The 21,874-nt window shown below is 43.7% G+C and overlaps 1 pseudogene; it reads left to right on the forward strand.

Annotated features, from left to right (window-relative positions):
• Positions 1–18,049: 18,049 nt before the first annotated feature.
• On the forward strand, positions 18,050–19,549 carry LOC109559443 (splicing factor 3B subunit 4 pseudogene; annotated as a pseudogene).
• Positions 19,550–21,874: the final 2,325 nt, after the last annotated feature.

A 21,874-nucleotide genomic window follows, 5' to 3' on the forward strand; every position in this document is an offset into this window, starting at 1 on the left:
CTCTCTATCCCCCACATACCACCTATAAGTTTCCCAAATTATAACTTGGTCAAATCAAAGGAACTAGAGGTTTGCATCTTGGGCAAACAACAGGTGGTTAAAGATATGAACCGGAGGGGACCTGCACCCACTCTGATGCCCTTGAGGTAGCTGGACTTGAATAAGATACGTCTACGTGTGAGAATTGGACATGACCTTCAAGGTCGTGGGAACCCAGATGGACTTAGCTCTTCCTGGAGCTTCCCCTGTCTAAGCTTGCAGGGCAATGAGCCATCAACACCGAATCTCATATCTTTACACTGCAGAGGTCCAGATTCTCCACCACCCTGGAAGCTAGGAAAGATACCTGGTATTGAGCTTCCTGACAATTTTGTCCTTTGGGGCACTCAGATTGGATTTAATTTAATGTAGAAAAATAAGGAAATACTATCATATGCACTCTGAGTGTGGTGTAGGAATTTTTAACTATGAATAATACATGAAAGAAAAAGTCAACCTCAATTTCAAACAAATTAAAATTTAAATGAAATTTTTTTCTGCCCTGTTAAATTAGTGCTGTGCTTAGTTGCTCAGCCATGTCCGTCATGTCCGACTCTTTGTGACTCATGGACTGTAGCCCACCAGCCTCCTCTGTCCATGGGATTCTGTAGGTAAGAATACTGGAGTGGGTTGCCATGCTCTCCTTCAGGGGATCTTCCCAACCCAGGGATCAAACCCAGGTCTCCCACATTGTAGGCGGATCTTTTACCATCTGAGCCACCAGGGAAGCCCTGGTGGATGTTAGATTAGTAAAGAGATTTTTAAAAGCTCGCACTTGATAGTAAGTGAAGGTACAGTGAAATGGGTACACTTGTCTACTTTCATTAGACATATAAATTGATGCAATCCTTGGTCTCATAATTTGGTAATTATTAAGAGGCTTAGGGACTTCCCTGGTAGTCCAGTTGTTAGGACTCTGTTCTTTCACTGCAGAGGGCACAGGTTTGATCCCTGGTTGAGGAACTAAGATCCTGCATGCTACATAGCTAAAAAAAAAAAAAAAAAAAAGTACTTATTAAGAGTCTTAAGTTTTGACCCAGTAATTCTTTTTCCACCAATTGATTATAATTAAGTAATCAGAAATGTGGATAAGTATTTACGCACAGAGATATTCATGGTAGTGTTTTAGCTGTAATAAATGTAATGTAATGAATTAGGTAACAATGTGGCTCTAAGAGCAAGAAAATGGTTAAATAAATGATGACACATCAAGATTTAATATTGAAGTAGTCATTTTCAATTAAATTCAATTCATTTTAGTTGCTCAGTCATGTCCGACTCTTTGCGACCCCATGAACTGCAGCATGCCAGTCCTCCCTGTCCATCACCAACTCCCAGAGTCCACCCAAATCCATGTCCATTGAGTTGGTGATGCCATCCAACCATCTCATCCTCTGTCATCCCCTTCTCCTCCTGCCCTCAATCTTTCCCAGCATCAGCGTCTTTTCAAATGAGTCAGCTCTTCGCATCAGGTGGCCAAAGTATTGGAGTTTCAGCTTCAACATCAGTCCTTGCAATGAACACCCAGGACAGATCTCCTTTAGGATGGACTGGTTGGATCTCCTTGCAGTCCAAGGGCCTCTCAAGAGTCTTCTCCAACACCACAGTTCAAAAGCATCAATTCTTCTGCACTCAGCTTTCTTTATAGTCCAACTCTCACATCCATACATGACCATTGGGAAAACCATAGCCTTGACTAGACGGACCTTTGCTTTTCAATATGCTATCTAGGTTGGTCATAATTTTCCAAGGAGTAAGCATCTTTTAATTTCATGGCTGCAGTCACCATCTGCAGTGATTTTGGAGCCCCCCAAAAATAAAGTCAGCCACTGTTTCCACTGTTTCCCCATCTATTTGCCATGAAGTGATGGGACCAGATGCCATGATCTTATTTTTCTTTTTTTTTCTAATTTTATTTTATTTTTAAACTTTACATAATTGTATTAGTTTTGCCAAATATCAAAATGAATCCACCACAGGTATACAGGTGTTCCCCATCCTGAACCCTCCTCCCTCCTCCCTCCCCATACCATCCCTCTGGGTCGTCCCAGTGCACTAGCCCCAAGCATCCAGTATCGTGCATCGAACCTGGACTGGCAACTCGTTTCTTACATGATATTTTACATGTTTCAATGCCATTCTCCCAAATCTTCCCACCCTCTCCCTATTTTTCTGAATGTTGAGTTTTAAGCCAACTTTTCACTCTCCTCTTTTACGTTCATCAAGAGTCTCTTTGTAATCTTAAAATTTTCAAGACAAGCAAACACATAAGCACATATCCTGGAAGGAGATACATCAGAATGTTAACAGTGGGACTGCAGGTAATTTTCTCTTCTTTCTGCTGTATATTTTCCAGATTATCTATAATTAGCTTGTATTACCATGGTAGAATACATTATTCTTTCCAACCACTACCCACCCACCCCCTGTCCATTGTCAGGTGATTTACTGGGCCTCCTATGGGGAGATTTTATGTCTTCATCTCACTGGATTTGGTTCAGTCATGTGACATGCTTTGCCCAGTGAAATGTGGGTAAACACAGCATTTAGCATGTTGGAGCAGAAGGTTTATGACTCATCTTGAGTTCTGGCCAATGCTCTTGCTCTTTCACAGACATGACCTATGCAGAAGCTGTTCTTTCAGCCTGGGTCCTGAAATCAGAAGACAGAGCAGAGCCCAGGGTGTAAGATAACAGAAATATATATTTGATCCCAGTTCCTAGCCCATAGCTCCTAAAACCCTTGGAATTCTCTTAGTGATAAAAGCACTGGTGGGAGTATCTTTTGCTCTAATATTTGGTCTCTGACCCAGGTTCCTGACACAGAGCTTCTAAATCCCTTGGAATTTCCTGGGTGATAACAATGTCTTTTGTTCTAATGTGGTGACTCCTGGTGGGTAGGAGGCTGATCACCAGAAAAATCAAGAAATGATTAGAAGCTTGGAATTTTCAATGCTCACCCTATCCTCCAGAGAAGGAAGTGGCCTGGAAATGGAGTTAATGATTGGTTATGCCTATGTGATGAAACCTCCACAAAAATCCTAAAAGTACAGGGTTTGGAGAGCTTCTGGGTTGGTAAGCACATGGAGGTGCTGGGAGAGAGGCACCTAAAGAAGGTACTGAAGCTCCTCACCCCTTCCCTATACCTTTGCCCTATTTATCTCTTCTACCAGGATGTTCACCTGTATCCTTTATCATATCCTTTTATAATAAACAGATAAATAGTAAGGGAACTCCTTTCCTAAGTTCTGTAAGTTGCTCTAACAAATTAATCAAGCACATGGAGGGAGTGGTAGAAACACTTGCTCTATGGATGATTGGTCAGCAGCACAGATGGGCACTTCTAACTAGCATCTGAAAGGGTGAGGAAGAGGGGTTGTCTTGTGGGACTGGCCCTTAAATTATAGGATCTGACACTATTTCCACGGAGACAGTGTCAGAACTGAGTTGAATTGTGGGACATCCAGCTGGTGTCATGGACTTGTTTGGTGCGGGAACACCCTCATCCCCACATCTGGTGTCAAAAGTGTTGTGAGAGTAAATAGGAGACACACAGGAGGAGGACTGAGTCTTTCTTACCCACAGGGCCTGGTGAAAGTCACAGCCTAGCTCAGCCTCCAGATAGCATGAGGAAGAAATAAATCTCAGGGACTTGTAATAAGTCCCTGAGATTTACTTACTAAGAAAATTCTTTTTTTTTACTTTCAAAGACAGTATAAATAAAGTACAAATAAAGTACAAATAAAGTACAAATAAAGATAAGGCCACCTGTGACTCTTAAGTCACCAAATTCTAAGTCTTTCCCATAAAAGATACTGCTTTCTTCTTATTCCCATACCATCTTTCTTCCTCCTTTGCTTTCAATGGCAAGGTGTACCATGGTTGTCATGTCCTTGGACCTGAGAAGAAGTAAAAAAGGAGCTCATCTCTCCCTCAGTAAGAAACATGTTAGGACTTCCCTGGTGGCTCTGCTGCTGCTGCTGCTAAGTCACTTCAGTTGTGTCAAGCTTTGTGCAACCCCATAGATGGCAGCCCACCAGCCTCCCCCATCCTTGGGATTCTCCATGTAAGAACACTGGAGTGGTTTGCCATTTCTTTCTCCAATGTATGAAAGTGAAAAGTGAAAGTGAAGTCGCTCAGTTGTGTCTGACTCTTCCCGACCCCATGGACTGTAGCCTACCAGGCTCCTCTGCCCATGGGATTTTCCAGGCAAGAGTACTGGAGTGGGGTGCCATTTCCTTCTCCCCCTGGTGGCTCAGGAGTAAAGAATCTGCCTGCCAAGGCAGGAGATGCAGGTTCAATTCCTGATCTGGGAAGATCCCACACACCAAGGAGCAGCTAAACCCATGTGCCACAACTATTGAGCTTGTGCTGTAGAGCCTGAGAGCTGCAAATACTGAAGCCAACGTGCCCTAGAGGCCATGCTCTGCAAGAGAAGCCCCACACTGAGAAGCCCGAGCACCACAATTACAGAGTAGTCCCAGCTCACTGCAACTCGAGAAAAGCCTGTGCAGCAACAAAGACCCAAAACAGCCAAACATAAATAAATAAAATTATTTTTTTAAAAAGAAGAAGTACTTCAGCCTTGGTAGAGAGAGAGTATGGCATGATTTACAAATCACCAACCAGCACTGAATTCTCCTCATTCCAAATTAAAATAGAATTATTTCACCCAAAACCCAGCCAGTGATGTTCATAAACCACACATATAGGGGTTGATCATTTGTACACAGTATACTCAGTTATTCAAAGAAAATGTGGCTTTCTCAGTTTCCTACAAATGATTCAACCTTCCTTATGAGCCCGGTCTGCTGAGTCACAAGGACTTTATGTTTAAGTATCTCTACATCCCCTCCCTGTCTTCTCCCAGATTACCTGGAAGTAACAAGGGTTTGCTTGTTGTCACTGGGGAGGTAGGCACGTGGAGATTCTGATCCCAAGCGGCTCCTTGGCTCTTCATTGCCTTTGGAGAGTGATTTCCCCTTGTACCTTTACTCCTCGCTCTACTAGCAACCTTCTGCAGACACCTGGGGCTAGAATACCCCAGGCCTGCTGTTTCTCAGTTCATCAGGGCCTGGGGTCTTCTTAATTAGTCTCTTCTCAGCTTTTTGAGGTTGTATATTTCTTTGAAGAACAGCTGGGATTTCCATTTGATTCCAGCTCAGGTGGTCTGCCTTTTAGTTCTGCTTTGGTCACCCTCTGCTGAGCTAGCCAGCAGCACCACTGACTACTTTCTGTGTCTTTCACTGGCCCTGGAGGGGGGCAGGCACACTTCTGGATGATCTCCGTGCCAGATGGGAGCTGGGGACAGCTGGGCTTAGCCATGTGGCAGCCCAGATTGGTAGAGGGGGAACTCTGCTTCATTCCAGCTGCTGTCCTTGTGCAGAAGAGAAGGATGTGAGCTAGACTTCCTGCTCTTGGCCTTGGGTGCAGGTCATGGAAGAAAGTGGGCCATTGACCAAGGATCAGAAGTGAGGGCTCATTGGACTCCTCAAACTGAAGCAGGATTCTCTTCTGTTTCTCCAAGAACCATGCTCAGGCCATATCTGGGAACATATTTCCCATCTGTTTTTCATTCCTCCAGCACAGAATGTGGGAGGCCAGCATCACACAACATTCCCTTCTCACTCCCCAGATGCCTCTGAACTCCCTTGAATTTTTTGTTCCCATCCATGCTGAATTACTTGAATGGCTCCCAGCACACACCATACTATTTCATACTTCTGAGCCTTTACCCATGCTGCTTTCTCTTCACAGATTGCCCCTTCTAACACCCACTTCTACTCAGACCCCAGGACACTGCACAGGACTCTTCCCCCAAGCTGCTCGCTTGCCTCATGGCAATTTGCATGATGAGCTTCTTCAGAGAGATCTGCTGTGTGTGTTTTCATCACAAGACTCTGGGGTGCTGAAGGGAAGATTTCTTTTTAATAATTGAGGCTTCTTTTTAAATATTTATTTTATTTATTTTGACTGTACCTGGTATTAGTTGTGGCAGGCTAGATCCAGTTGCTTGACCAGGGATCAAACTCAAACTCAAACTCCCTGCATTGGGAATGAAGAGTCTTAGCCACTCAACCACCAGGGAAGGCCCTCATCTGAAACATTTTTATTTTCCCGAGGCACAGAAAAAATGCTCAGTAGATGTTGGTTTAAAAATTTAAACCTCTGGTTTAAAAAATTAAACCTCTCTCTCTGCAGAGAGACATGGTATCTTTCTGTATTTCTTACAACTGCATGTGAATCTACAATTATTGCAAAATAAAAAGATTTAGTTAAAAAAATATTCAACTTTAATGTAGAGCATCAGTTATTCTCAAAAGCTCCCTAGTTACCCCCTGGGAGAAAATCAGAGTCTGAAGGAAGTCCAAGGGCTTTATGAGGTTGCTATTTCCAAGTGTGTGTGGGGGGGACTCTATGAACTGCTAGTAGTCAAGTGCCCTGTATCCCACTTGCCCTCAGAACTATCAAGTCCTGAAGGGCTTTGAGTTGAGGGACTAGCATCTACTAGAACACACAAATTATAATACCTATTATAAAAGGGATCTTTGCAGGCAGATTAATTAGGAAAAGTGGTTTCTTCCAGGCTTTGTAGGCAGATAGTGTCTGTGTGAGGAAGAAAAGTATGGGGTCTTCTCTTCCGGGTGCCTGCACCTACACAAACAGACGGAAAGAGGCATAAAGGCCAGTTTCAGCACCACCCTGCCCCTCAGCCTTGCACATGTGTTTAAGGCCTCACGTGCATACAGCCCTGGCCTGAGTATTCACCGTCTCACTTCAAAGGCCTGACAGCTCTGGTTCCATCCACTTGGGGTGTTTGCTTATGTTGAAACATTACTTGTGTGTGTAGCAAAAACTTATTGTTAATTTTTAAAAATGAGTCAAGGTAAGTAAAGAGTTACTGTGCAGTTCATTCATTATGAAAGTTAGTTCATTTTCCACAAAAATCTTCTGCTTGGAGTTTGTTCCTAGTGAAAGTCATCTATGTGGGGATTCTTTTTTCCCTGCAGGGTGAAAATGAGGATACCCCTTTATATGTGGCCCTCCAGGACTTTGTTAATCAGGCAGGAGATGAGTTTTCAGTAAGATTAAAATCTGCTGCCTGAAGTGGGGGGTGCAATCATGGCCTGTCAAAACCCCTTCTTATATGTCTATACGTGTTTGTTGTTCAGTCATTGAGTCATGTCTGACTCTTTACGACCTCACGGACTGCAGAACGTCAGGCTTCCATGCCCTTAATTATCTCCTGGAGGTTGCTCAAACTCATGTCCATCGTGTTGGTGATGCCATCTAACCATCTCATCTTCTGCTGACCCCTTCTCCTCCTGCCCTCAATCTTTCCAAGCATCAGGGTTTTTTCTAATGAGTCAGCTCTTTGCATCAAGTGGCCAAAGTATTGGAACTTCAGCTTCAACATCAGTCCTTCCAATGAATATTCAGGATTCATTTCCTTTAGGATGGACTTGCTGTCCAAGGGGCTCTCAAGAGTCTTCTCTAGCACTGCAGTGTACTGGTGTCTATTTTGTCTTTGACTTCTTTTTCATGAGGCTGTGAGCTCCTTGTGTGTTCTTCACACCTGCGTGCTGTCACACCAAGGTGGCACAGACACTCACTTGACTGGCGACATGCAGCAGAAAGTAAAGCATGGTTTCCTGGGGAAGCCTCCACACAGAGAGTCTAGAGAATATGTCAGTACCTGGGCTTCCACAGTGGCTCAGGGGTAAAGAATGTGCCTGCAATGCAGGAGATGTGGGTTAAGTGAAAAAGTCCTTGTACAGCTTTTACCGTAATGCCTGGTTAATAGCCATGAGTAGTGGTGTAGTAGCAGAGCTTCCTAGGTGGCGCTAGTGGTAAAGAATTCACCTGCCAGTGCAGGAGACAGAGACTTGGGGGTTCGATCCCTGGGTTGGGAAGATCCCCTGGAGGAGGGCATGGCAACCCACTCCACTATTCTTGCCTTTAGAAACCCATGGACAGAGGAGCCTGGCAAGCTATAGTCCACGGGGTTGCAAAGAGTCAGACACAACTGAAGTGAGTGAATATGCACACACACACATGAGGATGTACCCTGGGCCTACACCATTTAACAGAGAGAATATGTGCTGACCAACCAAAGTTGAGTGCACCCTGGAGACCGTTCTGGGGAAGGGTCCCACTCTGTACTGATCCGGTGTAGCAGGTAATATGGGGGCATTCCTGGTTAAAGAAGCAGTCTGGTTGGAAGACAGTGCTTCTAGAGCTCAGCCACTGCACAAGGCTGTTCTTCCCTCCAGTGGACACAGACCCTCTCAGCCAGCCTTTTGCCAAACTACTGAGAGGGTGGCTGGGGTTTGTCTCTCCTCTGGCACCAAGTAGGTGATTGGGCACTCTGTAAGTGTTGAATGGATAGAACTATTATTGTTAGGAGAAGAAGGGGATGACAGAGGATGAGACGGTTGGATGGCATCACCGACGCAATGGACATGAGTTTGAGTAGGCTCCGGGAGTTGGTGATGGACAGGGAAGCCTGGCGTGCTGCAGTCCATGGGGTTGCAGAGTCAGACACGACTGAGCGACTGATCTGAACTGATTATCGTTAAGAGGAAGCCCATACTGATTTCATTTAAATTTGCTCTCCTCCCACACGGTTAGCTATGGTAAGGCCCCTTAGGGGTAAATGAGCTGGGTAGGGTGGGGGGATTTACTGTGCCTGTCCACTTCACAGGGAAAGGAGTGGGCCAGTTAGCTATGATGGGTTATTTTTGTACCTAGATCCCTATAATGGAAAGCAAGTGAACTTCTTTCTCCTGCCGGGTAGAAGATGTAGCCTCTGGAGAGGCATGGGTGCAGAGGGACCAGGTGGTGTGCTTTCTGCTCTGCATCACAGCTTGGGCAGAGCAGTCCCTGCTGTGTCCAGGAGAACCTTGTGACCATTCTGGACGAGGTCTGGTTAGGTATGGCAGTCATGTTGTCTCGACCAAAACATGAGGGCATGTGGCAGCCATATGGAAACTGTTTGGTGCTCTTTTGGAGATAGGTGAAGGGGGAGAAACAACCCAAGATCCATCAGGAAGATGGGTTTCTATAAGCTCTGAAACCCCAGCAACCTAGAAGTTCCAGATCTGCTATTCTGGGCTCAACATGGAGCAGGATGAGGCTCTGAAGGGGGAAAGTGGGTGAGAAGAGTCTACATCACTGAATGGCAGGCTCCCACAGTTGCAGTGATCAGGAGGGCTCACATTTTCTGGGGTCAGGGAAGGCAGGGCTCAGTGTGAGGTATCCTGGCCACAGCCAGCTGGCAAACATGGGGTAGAAGGAGCTGCATTTTCTTCCATGAGCAGTAGGAGCCACTGCAGCTTTAGAAGGCAGAGGTTGTGCCTCTGAGCATGCGGCAAGCCTATTTTTCTCTCCCTCAAATTTAAGAGACTCCCAGGGTGGGATGATTCTGTGACGTCCCGGTAATGGCTGGGTCCATGAACTTGCCATTGCCTTCTCTGCTGAGGGACAATATGGCCCAACCTACGACTTCTATGGTTACTACTACTAACATCAGTCGTGGTGGTGCTCAGTCGTGTCTGACTCTCTGCAGCCCCATGGACTGTAGCCCGCCAGGTTCCTCTGTCCATGGAATTTTCCAGGGAAGCATACTGGAATGGGTTACCATTTCCTACTCCAGGGGATCTTCCCAACCCAGGGATCAAACCCAAGTCTCTTGTGTCTCCTGCACTGGCAGGTGGATTCTTTACCATTAGTGCCACCTGGGAAGCCCTACTATTACACCACTATTCATGGCTATTAACCAGGCGTTATGGAAAAAGCTATACAAGGACTTTTTCACTTAACTCTCAAAATAACTCTATGAGGTAAGTACCACTGCTTTAAGAATCTGAAGCTTAGTGAGGCCATGTCAATTGTTGAAGATAAAACAGCTTAGGGTGGTATAGCCTGGATCTGAGCTCAGCCCACAAGCTTCACTATTAATTACTCTGTTTTGCATGTGCCTCAAATGTCTCAACAGTCAGAAATCTTTGCAGCCAAGATATCTTCCTTCAGAAAGTGCCATGTGGCAGGAGTTGTATTACCCTCTTCACCTCTGTGGTCCCAATGCCTAGGCCGGTGCTTGGCCCATAGTCGATACTAGATATATATTTGGGGAATGAATACAGGGGTGTGGATGTAGCAGAAAACCAGCAGTCTGTCCTGAGCCTCTTTTGTGAAGTGAGGTAGGAATCATATTCCTATATCAGGTCAGGGAAAGGAAGCCGAGGACTATCAGGCTATTCGTGATTTTTTGTGTTTCAAATTCAAAACAAGCATTGTTTTATGATCAGAATGAATTATCCTGACATTCTATCACATCTTATCAGACTCTTCTTTATTCAAAACATTGTTGGTACTATTACTTAATAAACTGGAGCAAGCAATAAATTCCACTGGTCTACAGAGACTAAGGTTGGGTTCCCAGTACCAAAATGATTTTGATTATTGAGTTGGCATATACCCCTAAACATTCCTAAATCAGTGGTTGGCAGCGGCAAGATTCTGAGAGAAAAAGAAAAAAACAGTGCACACGTGTGCGCACACACACACACAGACACACATACCCATCCAGCAGCTTCAATGCATCTTGCACGTTAATGGATTCCTTATGGATTACATGGCTGTGATTGTGAAAGAGGACAAAGGACTAGAAGTAACCTTATTTCTCTAAACAACAAAAAAATTCTTTTCAATATTCCTTTGAAAAGTCATTTTTTTTTCTGAAAAGAATAGGAAAAAAAAACCTAATATAATGAACTCTTAAAAATGTGTGTCAGCAACACAATAGGAAACCAGAATAAATGGCAAGGCAACCACATGAAGCCGATCACAGAGTGAGTTCATTTGTGCTCTACCAGAGGATTGAGATGGAGAAAACAACCCGGCGGAGGGAGAATGCCACTTATAGTAAGACGGCCTGGCATGGGGGCAGGGGTGCAGTAGGGGAGGAACATTCTAGAATTCAAAGCAACAGACTATTCCTATCATATTCCTAAAATCTGTACAATGAAACCTGTTTATATTATCCTCAAATTAATTGTTCACTGTTCAGATTTCAGAGTCCTGGCCAGTGACCCACCAACGATTTCCTTATTCATAACATTTTCTTTTCTCGGTCCCCTGAAAAAAATAACGAATGAGTTTCTCCGTTTGTAAAGCTGCTCTGAAATGTTTCCTTACGTCATGGGGGCTAGAAGGTCATCTTGGGACACTGGATGCAACGGGGGGCCCTTGGGCCGGGAACCAGGAGATTTTGTGACTGTGAGGCAACTTCTGATCCCATTAGCTGATGGTTGACTGACATTTTGGAACAAGATTTTGCAAGAGGCTGGGGAAAGAAGGAAAAGAAGGAGCATGGGAAGGAGGCACTTAAAGGATTGAAAAAGCAGGAATGAGCTGAGTGCTCCCAGATTCAAGGAGAATTTTATTATTGGACACAGACCTGTGGTGAGCTTTCAGCTGGGATCTCAGAGGCCCAGCTTGAGGGGCATCATACAGGTTTTCTTAGCATTTTGCTGACCTTACCAAGCAAACTGTGTCCATGAGAAAAGACAAGTTAACTTCTCATTTAAAAATTGAGCAGCAATGTATACAGACATAATGGGGCAGCCCTTCCTGGAGGGTTAAAAAGTGGTATTTTAGAAAAAATAAAAGGAATTACAGCTTCACATGCATGGAACTTGTTTATCAGAGATGTGACATAAGCTAAAAATAACTAGTATCATGAAAGATTAATCTAGATTCCTTGGTACTAGTTTTCTAATAATTAATTACTGGAAGTGAAGGACTTCAGGGGATATTCTTAAATTTTCATCAGTAATTCCTACCAGAGGCAGAATATTGGTTGGGTTGAATAGAGTCTGACTGAATGTTTAATTTCTCATTGAAAACAGTAATTACATTTTGAAAGATCTCAGGAAGCTCCTCTATCCAAAATGTGTTGGAGGATTAAAAAAAATAAGAAAAGATTTTACAGTCAGTGTACTTTGAAGCCCACTTGCACTCCGTTCTGGTCATTCTTGGCTGTGGGACCTTGGTTAAATTATTTAACCTCTCTGAACTTCCACTCAATGGTATAAAGACTAAAAACACGTGCCTAGCAAGGTTTATGTGATGAGCAGGTGTGATCATATGTGTAAAAACTTAGTGTAGGGCCTGGCACATAGTAGGTTACCAGTAAATATTAGTACCATTTATTTTCTATATCTTCATTTTCACTCCTGCCCCACCACCTCCTGCTCTCCGGTTCTTGAAATCTTTTCACCAATGACAGAGCCTTTTCTTGCATATTTAAAAATAGGGAATTCCCTGGTGGTCCAGTGGTTAAGACTCTTTGCTTTCACTGACATGGCCTGGGTTTGATCCCTGGCCAGGGAACTAAGATCGCACAAGCTGCATGGCATAGCCAAAATTTTTTTAAAATAAAATATAAAATAATGTAATCAGTACAACATAACATAAATATATAGCATAACATCACTAAGTACTGTATCATATATTTCATCTTGTTTAATCCTCAAAACAATCCTATGACATAAGTACAATTATTGACCCCATTTTACAGGGAAAGAAACCAAATCTAAATAGGGTTAAACACTATTTCAAAGATCTATTGCTATATAATAAAGACTCCAAAACTTGGTGGCTTGAAGTAATAACTATTTTATTATATCTCATGATTCTGAGTTGACTGGGCTCAGCTGGGCAGTTCTGCTCCATGTGATGTTGTATGCCCATGATGATGCACATTTATCTGAAGACTCCATTTTCCTAGAACATCCAAGATAGCTTGCTCACATGGCTGGCAACTGGTGCTGAATGTCAACCAGGAGCACAACCAGGACTGCCCATCAGAGCACATCCATGTACTTCCATTGCCTTTCTTGGGATGGCTGCTGGACTCTGAGAGGGAGCAGTGCAAGAGGAAAAAAAAAAATGGAACCTTCCAGTTTACTTAAGGCCTGGCCTCAGAAGTCTCATAATATTATTTCTGCTGTGATCCAATGGTCAAAGCAGTTACATGCCCAGCAAGGTTTAAGAGAAGAGGAAACACATTTCACCTCTCAATGGTGGGCTTCCCTTGTGGCTCAGTTGGTAAAGAATCTGCCTGCAATGTGGGAGACTTGGGTTCTGTCCCTGGATTAGGAAGATCCCCTGGATAAGGGAAAGGCTACCCACTCTAGTATTCTGGCCTGGAGAATTCCATGGACTGTATAATCCATAGGGTCACAAAGAGTGGGACATGATGGAGCAAATTTCACTTCACTTTGGAGGAGTGGCAGGGAGGGAGGGAGTTGATCACAGCCATGGTTGGAGACTATTTGCCATAAATACTGTGCACTGTGCCCAAAGTCACAGAGCTCGTGGGTGTCAGAGTTAATATTCCATATGCTCAGCCACTATGTCACACACATACATGTGACAATATACAATTAAATGCCAAAGTCTGTGCAAAACATGGTAAGCACAATATCGTTTCAGAGGAGAGACCATTACAAAGTCAAGACCTCTAAAAAACCCTAAACTGAAAAAAGTACCTATTTTGTGCCCCTTCTCCCCATGTGATATAGAATGAACATTATTTCTTGAAATGTCACAAAGTTTACACATGCTAAAATAAATTCTGTCTAGATTTTTACATTCCAAAATTCTGGACACATTAATTGAATCTGAGGTTTCTGTGTGTGTGTGTGTGTGTGTGTGTTCATGCATGGTGAGGCAGGGGCGGGGGGTTAGAATCCTGACTTATAAACACTCTGAACACTACTCAGCCTGATAAATAGACTCCCCATCTTCAGAGGTATCCCAAAGTAGCATTGAGAACCAGATTGCAAAGAAGGAAGATCTACATGAAACCCAGGTGCAGCTGTGTAAACTCTGTTTGGCCTTGGCCTTGCTGAAGGTAGATGCCTAGGGAGCCCTGTTGGGGGCTGGGTAGCAAAGATCCTGCTTGAGATCTTCCCAGTGACTGATCTGGGAACATCCTGGTTTGCACCACTCTTACTAGTTTCATTTGGAAAGGGATTGACAAGCATAAAGCACACCCAGTCATCATAACCCTACTTACAAAATTTTCCAGAGAGTTTATCAACCTAAATCTATCTTATATTACCTATCTACCAGGGCTTCCTGGTAAAGACAAGGACTTGGGGACTTTTTTGAGTCATTCTGAGCAAGCGTCATCTTTAGATTCTTCTCTTGCTAAGGTGGCTTCTATCATTTTCATTTGCAAAACCTTTTCTCTTTCTTCATATTTGAAAGAAACCCAGTATGACTGTTGTAATTTTTTCATGCAAATTGCAAATATTTAGAATCCCTGTCAAAGGAATGAAATAAAAGCAGATGTTTTTCCCTTATGCTGGCCCCAAGTAATACCACATTAGAAAACAGAGAGTATTTTCAAGTCTCCTTAAAAAGTATTTCAAGAAAATAAACATTTGTTGGATGCAAACAAGAACAGAATATGGTATTTTTTAATATGAATGTAGACTTTAGAGCTAAGGAGCCTAAGGCCCAGAGAGACTTGAGTGACTTGTGTAAGGTCACAGAGTGAGTTTACAGCCAATTCAGGATGTGAACTCAGTTCTCTCCAATTCAGCCTGATGTTCTTTCTATGCTCCATGTGGTAGATGGATTGCAAAGATGGCCCTGATATTTCATGCCTTCCCGTGGTGACACCTTTGCAATATGACTTAGCAGGTCCTCTCATCACCTCTGGGATCTGGGTCAGTATCACATGTAGTAGAATGGTGGGATGTGATAGAAGTGATGGTGTACCACTTTGGAGCCTTAATCTCAAGAGTTCTTAAGTGTTTCCACTTGTTCTATTGGAATCTTACTAACACCATAAGGACAAGACTACACCATCCTGATAGAGAATGAAAAGTCACAGGGAGAAGATCCAAGTTACTCCAGCTAAAGTCAGACTAGCCAACAACCAGTCAACTAGGACATATGACAGAACCTAACTTGAGCATCAGAGCCCACAGCTGATCATGAATGAGCATCGCTGAGACCAGAAAAACTACCCAGCTGACTCATGAGCAATAAAATATACTTATTTTTTAAGCAGATTCCAGCAAATCTTTTTTTTTTAAAGGGCTAGATAGTGAATATTATAGGCTCGTGAGGCCTATGCTCTATAGGAACTTTCTTTTGTTTGCTGTTGTTGTTGTTTGACTGACTCGTGTCTGACTCTTTTGTGATCCCATGGACTGTAGCCCAGCAGGCTCCTCTGTCCATGGGATTTCCCAGGCAAGAATACTGCAGTGGGTAGCTATTTCCTTCTCCAGGAGACCTTCCCAACCCAGGGATGAAACCCATGTCTCCTGCATTGGCAGGAGGATTCTTTACCACTGAGTCACCAGAAAAGTGGTAGTTTATTGTAGTGTGAAAAACAGACAAACATATAAGGCAGATAACATGTAAATTAACAGGCACAGCTATATCCAAACAAAGCTACATTTACAAAGACAAGTGTCTGGCTCACAGACTGTAGCGTGCAGACCCTTCACTATAAGTCATCGACTTTGGGACGATTTGTTATACAGCAAGAGTCAGCCAATACACTGATTTTGACTTCATATCCCAAACAAAGAAAAGTACCAATGTAACTGCCAAAGAACTTAGTTACAAAGATAAAAGGGAGGAGTAGAAGGGAAACATCTCCATTTTTTTGAAGTTCACAATTTACCTGTAAAGTCTGTCAGCAACCTTTCTCATTTCAGTTTAGGTATTGCTGTCAGAGAGCTGTTATTCCAGCCCTAACAAATAGGGTTTCTTGGGGATAGCCAAACTACTGGGGGACAAAATGGAACCTATTATGGTTGAAAACTCAGTTTTTAAGCTCGATTCTGGATTCCAACCCCAACTGAAACAGAGATGTGGAGAGACCTTTTTTTCTTAAAAGTATTTTACTTACTTATTTATTTTTTCTGGCTGCACTGGGTCTTCGATTTTGCACACGAGCTTTCCCTAGCTGTGGCAAGCGGAGGCTACTCTTCATGGCAGTGTGTGGGATTCTCATTTTAGTGACTTCTCTTATTGTGAAGCGCGGGCTCTAGGCACAAGGGCTCAGTAGTGGCACAGGGGCTTAGTTGCTATGCAGCACATGGAATCTTCCTGAATGAGGAATCAAACTCATGCAGCCCTGAAGGCAGATTCTTAACCGCTGGACCACCAAGGAAGTTCCTGGAGAGCTTTTAAAGCCATAGTTGGACCCCTCTGCCTAGTTCTCATTCTCATGGTTTCTATAGCATTGGTTCTTCTGACCACATCCTCCTTGAAACCATCTCTTCCCTTGGCTCCCATCATGCTTTGAGCTCATTTCTTTCATCTCTGGCCTATCAGCAGAAACTCCCTACTCAGAGTTGTTTTTCCTTTTTATATTTTGGCCCTGAGCCACTTTTTCTTTCTGTTCTATACCAGTGGGTCTGAGGTAGAAATATGTATCAGAATTCCTCATAGAACCTATTTAAAGCTTGGAAGCATAATAGTCATGATTTGAAAAAGCTCCTCATGTGACTTTGGTGGACACTCTGGTAGCATTTAGTATTTTCCAAAGATAACCCCCACTATTTCCCATTTCACATGCCCTTCCACAATGTGACTGTGTCATTTTACCCACTAGGAAGTAGAATCTATTTCTCAGCCTCTTGGATGTGGTTAGGTTCTGCAAAGTTAATAGAAGTGAGACGGCCAGTCCTGGACATGGTCCTTGACGGACCTGGAAGCTTTACTCCTGCCTCTTGTAAGAAGTATGACCAGAGATCCTGAGACTATGAAACTCAAGTCATATGGAGCAGCCCAAAGGATAAGACCTCACATGTAGAACACTGAGGCACCATGTGTAAATGAAGAACCATCTTGAAAGTGGCTCCTCCAGGCCCAACCATTAAAGTTAATACCATGTGGAACAAAACTATATAGCCTAGTCCTTACCAAAATCTTGGCCCACAAGATCATGAGCAAAATAAATGATTGTGTTAAACCATTAAGTTTGGGGTAGCTGTTACACAAAAATAGGTAAACCAGACCAACCTCTCTCTCCATGCGTACATACAACTGTGTGAAGAACTATTGCCCTATATTGTCTACCTGGCTTATATGGTTCCAGCCACTGACGATGGGTTGATAGTTCAGAAATCATCTTACCTCTTTTCTGAGTTCTGGACCTGGTATTTATATAGATTTACATAGAAGTCCTACTGGCAATACACTTCAAATGCAACACATACTGAACCGAACACGTCATCTCCTTTTTAAAAACTCCTGTTCTCTTTTGCAATTAATTGCTCCCACTGTCTACCAAGTCACCTTGGAGTAATTTTTCACTCTTCTCTCTTATCTGGGGCAGCCAGTAAGTCACAAAATCCTCTTTTTTCTCTCCACTGTCATGGTTCTGGTTAGTTCTGTGTCATCTCTCAGCTGCATTATGATGGTGGTCTCCCATGTGGTCTTCTTACTTAACCTTTCTTTCCTCCACCTTCCACATGATGGCCAGAATGGCCTTCCTAAAATGAGTCACTTCACACTTCTCACTGCGGCAATCAATACCACTCATTGTTGAGGAACAAAGTAACTCCTCCTTTATAACTCCCAGCTAACCTGGTCTATGAGTTCCCTTTCGAGGACTCTCATTTCTGAGTGGGCTCTTTTCTCAGCATAAAATGGCTTTGTTTTCCTTTTTCACACGTAGAAATCCTTTGTATTAATACATGCCAAAACTCAGTTCAATGTTCATCGTCCCCTGGATGCATTTTCTGGTTGCTCTTTTGCACAGGGCTGCCTCTTACTGCTGTGCAGGACATGTACTACACAACTTTAAGGAGAGCTGTTTACAATGACTACAGTGTGAATTGCATCTCCTAAAGTTGTATAAATATATATAAAGTTATATAGTCATAATTAATTTTTCCTTCTCTGCACAACGTCAACATGGTTCTTTATTTTGTTTCCTTAAAAATCACTTCTAAAATACCCACTAGGAGACGGCGGGAGCGGTTTCACCATGGCGGCCGGGACGATCTCCGAGCGAAACCAGGATGCCACTGTGTACGTGGGGGGCCTCTATGAGAAGGTTAGCGAACCACTGTTGTGGGAACTATTTCTCCAGGCAGGGCCAGTAGTGAACACGCACATGCCAAAAGATAGAGTCACTGGTCAGCACCAAGGCTATGGCTTTGTGGAATTCTTGAGTGAGGAAGATGCTGACTATGCCATTAAGATCATGAACATGATCAAACTCTATGGGAAGCCAATACGGGTGAACAAAGCATCAGCTCACAACAAAAACCTGGATGTGGGGCCTAACATTTTTATTGGGAACCTGGACCCAGAGATTGATGAGAAGTTGCTTTATGATACTTTTAGCGCCTTTGGGGGTCATCTTACAAACCCCTAAGATTATGCGGGACCCTGACACAGGCAACTCCAAAGGTTATGCCTTTATTAATTTTGCTTCATTTGATGCTTCGGATGCAGCGATTGAGGCCATGAATGGGCAGTACCTCTGTAACCGCCCAATCACTGTGTCCTATGCATTCAAGAAGGACTCCAAGGGTGAGCGCCATGGCTCAGCCGCTGAAAGACTTCTGGCAGCACAGAACCCACTCTCCCAGGCTGACCGCCCTCATCAGCTGTTTGCAGATGCACCTCCTCCACCATCTGCTCCCAATCCTGTGGTATCATCATTGGGATCTGGGCTTCCTCCACCAGGCATGCCTCCTCCTGGCTCCTTCCCACCTCCAGTACCGCCTCCTGGAGCCCTTCCTCCTGGGATACCCCCAGCCATGCCACCACCATCTATGCCTCCTGGGGCTGGAGGACATGGCCCCCCATCAGCGGGAACCCCAGGGGCTGGACATCCTGGACACGGACACTCACATCCTCACCCATTCCCACCAGGTGGGATGCCCCATCCAGGGATGTCTCAGATGCAGCTGGCCCACCATGGCCCTCATGGCTTAGGGCACCCCCACGCTGGGCCCCCTGGCTCTGGGGGGCAGCCACCACCCCGACCACCACCTGGAATGCCTCATCCTGGACCTCCTCCAATGGGGATGCCCCCCCGAGGGCCTCCGTTTGGCTCTCCTATGGGTCACCCAGGTCCTATGCCTCCGCATGGTATGCGTGGACCTCCTCCACTGATGCCTCCTCATGGATGCACTGGCCCTCCACGACCTCCACCCTATGGCTACCAGCGGGGGGCCCCTCCCTCCACCCAGACCCACTCCCCGACCTCCAGTGCCCCCTCGAGGCCCACTTCGAGGCCCTCTCCCTCAGTGATTTCTCATTGTTTTTCCTCCTGTTGTAGCCTCCCAATATCTACTCACTTCCTTGGACCAATCAGAGCTGCTGTAGCTCCGAGGGGCTAAGGCGCTAATCCCTCTCAGGCCTTTCTTTTGTAAGTGTAATTTTTTCACAGGAGGCTTTATTTTATTTTATTTTTTCCTACGTTGGCCCTAAGTGTTTTACAGATACCCAGAGAAAATTAAACTGCTTGTTTATCAAAAAGATAAAATAAAATAAAATAAAATACCCACTATATGCCAGGCACTGAATAAAGACCACAGACACAAAGGTATGTTATCAGGTCTCAGTCTTGAGTGACTTAAAGCTGGGGTAAACAGACATATAATGAAATGTATGTTATTTACAAAAGAATTTCACCTCTATTTTTATCTTTACCTTATTTTTTTCCATTTTGGAGTTGGTTGAGAAAATAAAAGAAAAAAAGGGAATTCCCTGTCAGTCCAGTGGTTAGGTCTCAGTGGTCTCACAGTAGGGGCCCTGGGTTCAATCCCTGGTCAAAGAACTAAGATCCCACAAGCCACGTGGCATGGAACAAAAAAAAAAAAAAGAGTTGGTTAAGAGTTTCTATTTTATTTTTTAAAGAGTTCTATTTTAGAATATAATTCTTAGGGAGTGAGGTCCTGTCTTATTTATCATGGCCCACAATTAACACTTGGCTTTGCTCCATATAGTCTCAGATAATGGTTACTAGATTGTATCAGATGTACTAATTGTTAACAACAAGAGCAACCATTTATTGGCCTTTACATGGAACCCTGCTAGCAGCATGATGCTGGATGGGAAGTACACATGTAGAGCTATGGCAGACTGCTGTGAGTTCACTCTACCCTAGTTCCTTTTCTTACTGGGCACTCTGCTGGACTGCTTTTCCCAGTCTTCCCTGAAGTTAGGTAGGACCATATGACTGATTCTGGCCAATAAAACATGGGTGGGAAATGATATATATCTAGGTCTGGTCTACAAAACTTTTTGCTTAATTGTCCAGTCTTCCAGTCTCTCTCTTTCCCTCCTGCAGCTTAGTGGAGAAGTCTTTGAAGATCTCAAAGAGGTAACACTTCAAAGACAAAAGAACTTGGGTCTCTGAGATACTATTTAGGGCATCATTGACTAACCAAGAATACTTGCATTACACTATTGCATGTGTCAGCCATAAACTTTTTTTTTCTCTATCAAATGTGGTTTTTATTCAACTGACAAGAACTTTTCTACAACTACACTCGTGGAACATCACATGGCAAAAAGAGGAGTTTTTTCCTCTAGACTTTTTCCCTTTTTTTTTTTTTAACCTTATTAAAAATGAGATTGGTCCTAAAAATAGAGAAAGTTGAAGGCTGTTTTTTATCATTGTCAGTTTGCTGCTGCTGCTGCTAAATCACTTCAGTCGTGTCTGACTCTGTGTGACCCCATAGACAGCAGCCCACCAGGCTCCCCAGCCCCTGGGATTCTCCAGGCAAGAACACTGGAGTGGGTTGCCATTTCCTTCTCCAATGCATGAAAGTGAAAAGTGAAAGTGAAGTCACTTAGTCGTGTCCGACTCTTCTCGACCCCATGGACTGCAGCCCACCAGGCTCCTCCATCCATGGGATTTTCCAGGCAAGAGTACCGGAGTGGGGTGCCATTGCCTTCTCCATCATTGTCAGTTTAAACTTGCCTAATTCAAGTGCTAAGTTTAAGGCAAGCTTCCTAGATTGATCATGACTACCTACTTTTCAAGAGTACCCAGTAGATTCCAAAATTGAATCTACTACTCTGTTTAAGTATGAGCTCTCTCATCTCCATGATCAGAAATAATGGCTTGTTTAATCTCTCACTTTTATAGTCCTTGAAATACATATGAGTGGTAACAAAACCAAAGAGCTGGTCAACTTCTCCCAAAATATACTTTAGTAAACCCAGAGAAAACTCTTTGGTGTAGAATGTGAAAAGGTCTAGGGATCCCCATGCCTGGTTAGGACCAGGCTAACCAGTCTATTACCTATAGAGGCTGCCTAGGATGGGGTGGCTGATGCTTAGGTCTGTAAATGCTGGGAAAGAAATAGAGAGAACTAAGTTTTGACTTCCTTAATGCCTTAGAGCCAGATTGGCACTTGTCACCACTCAATGACTTGTACTCATGTGACAGCCTTACCACTTCCTGTTTTGATCCAAAAAAAAAAAAAAGAACTCTAAGAGAGAAATGAGGCAACAAAACTGAAGAAGGCCCAGTATGTCCTTTTTTTCTCTTCCATTTATTCAACATACATTTCACATTATGTTGTTATGTTGCACCTATTATGTTTACAACTCTGTGTGTATGTTTGGAAGGATGGGATTCAAATAAATGTAATAAACAGATCTGCTTCCAGGGAAATGTTTAGATTGATGGGATTAGACATGGCAAGCAGCTGTTTAAAAGATATTATAGAGAAGATAGGGCACTGGGTCTTATGAGACAGAGCCAGGTTCAAATGCAGGCTTCACCAATGACTGTGGTTCAAACTTGAGCACCTACTTAAACACCTAAA

This window comes from Bos indicus, chromosome 5 (assembly GCF_029378745.1).
Source record: "Bos indicus isolate NIAB-ARS_2022 breed Sahiwal x Tharparkar chromosome 5, NIAB-ARS_B.indTharparkar_mat_pri_1.0, whole genome shotgun sequence".
Classification (NCBI taxonomy): Eukaryota; Metazoa; Chordata; class Mammalia; order Artiodactyla; family Bovidae; genus Bos; species Bos indicus.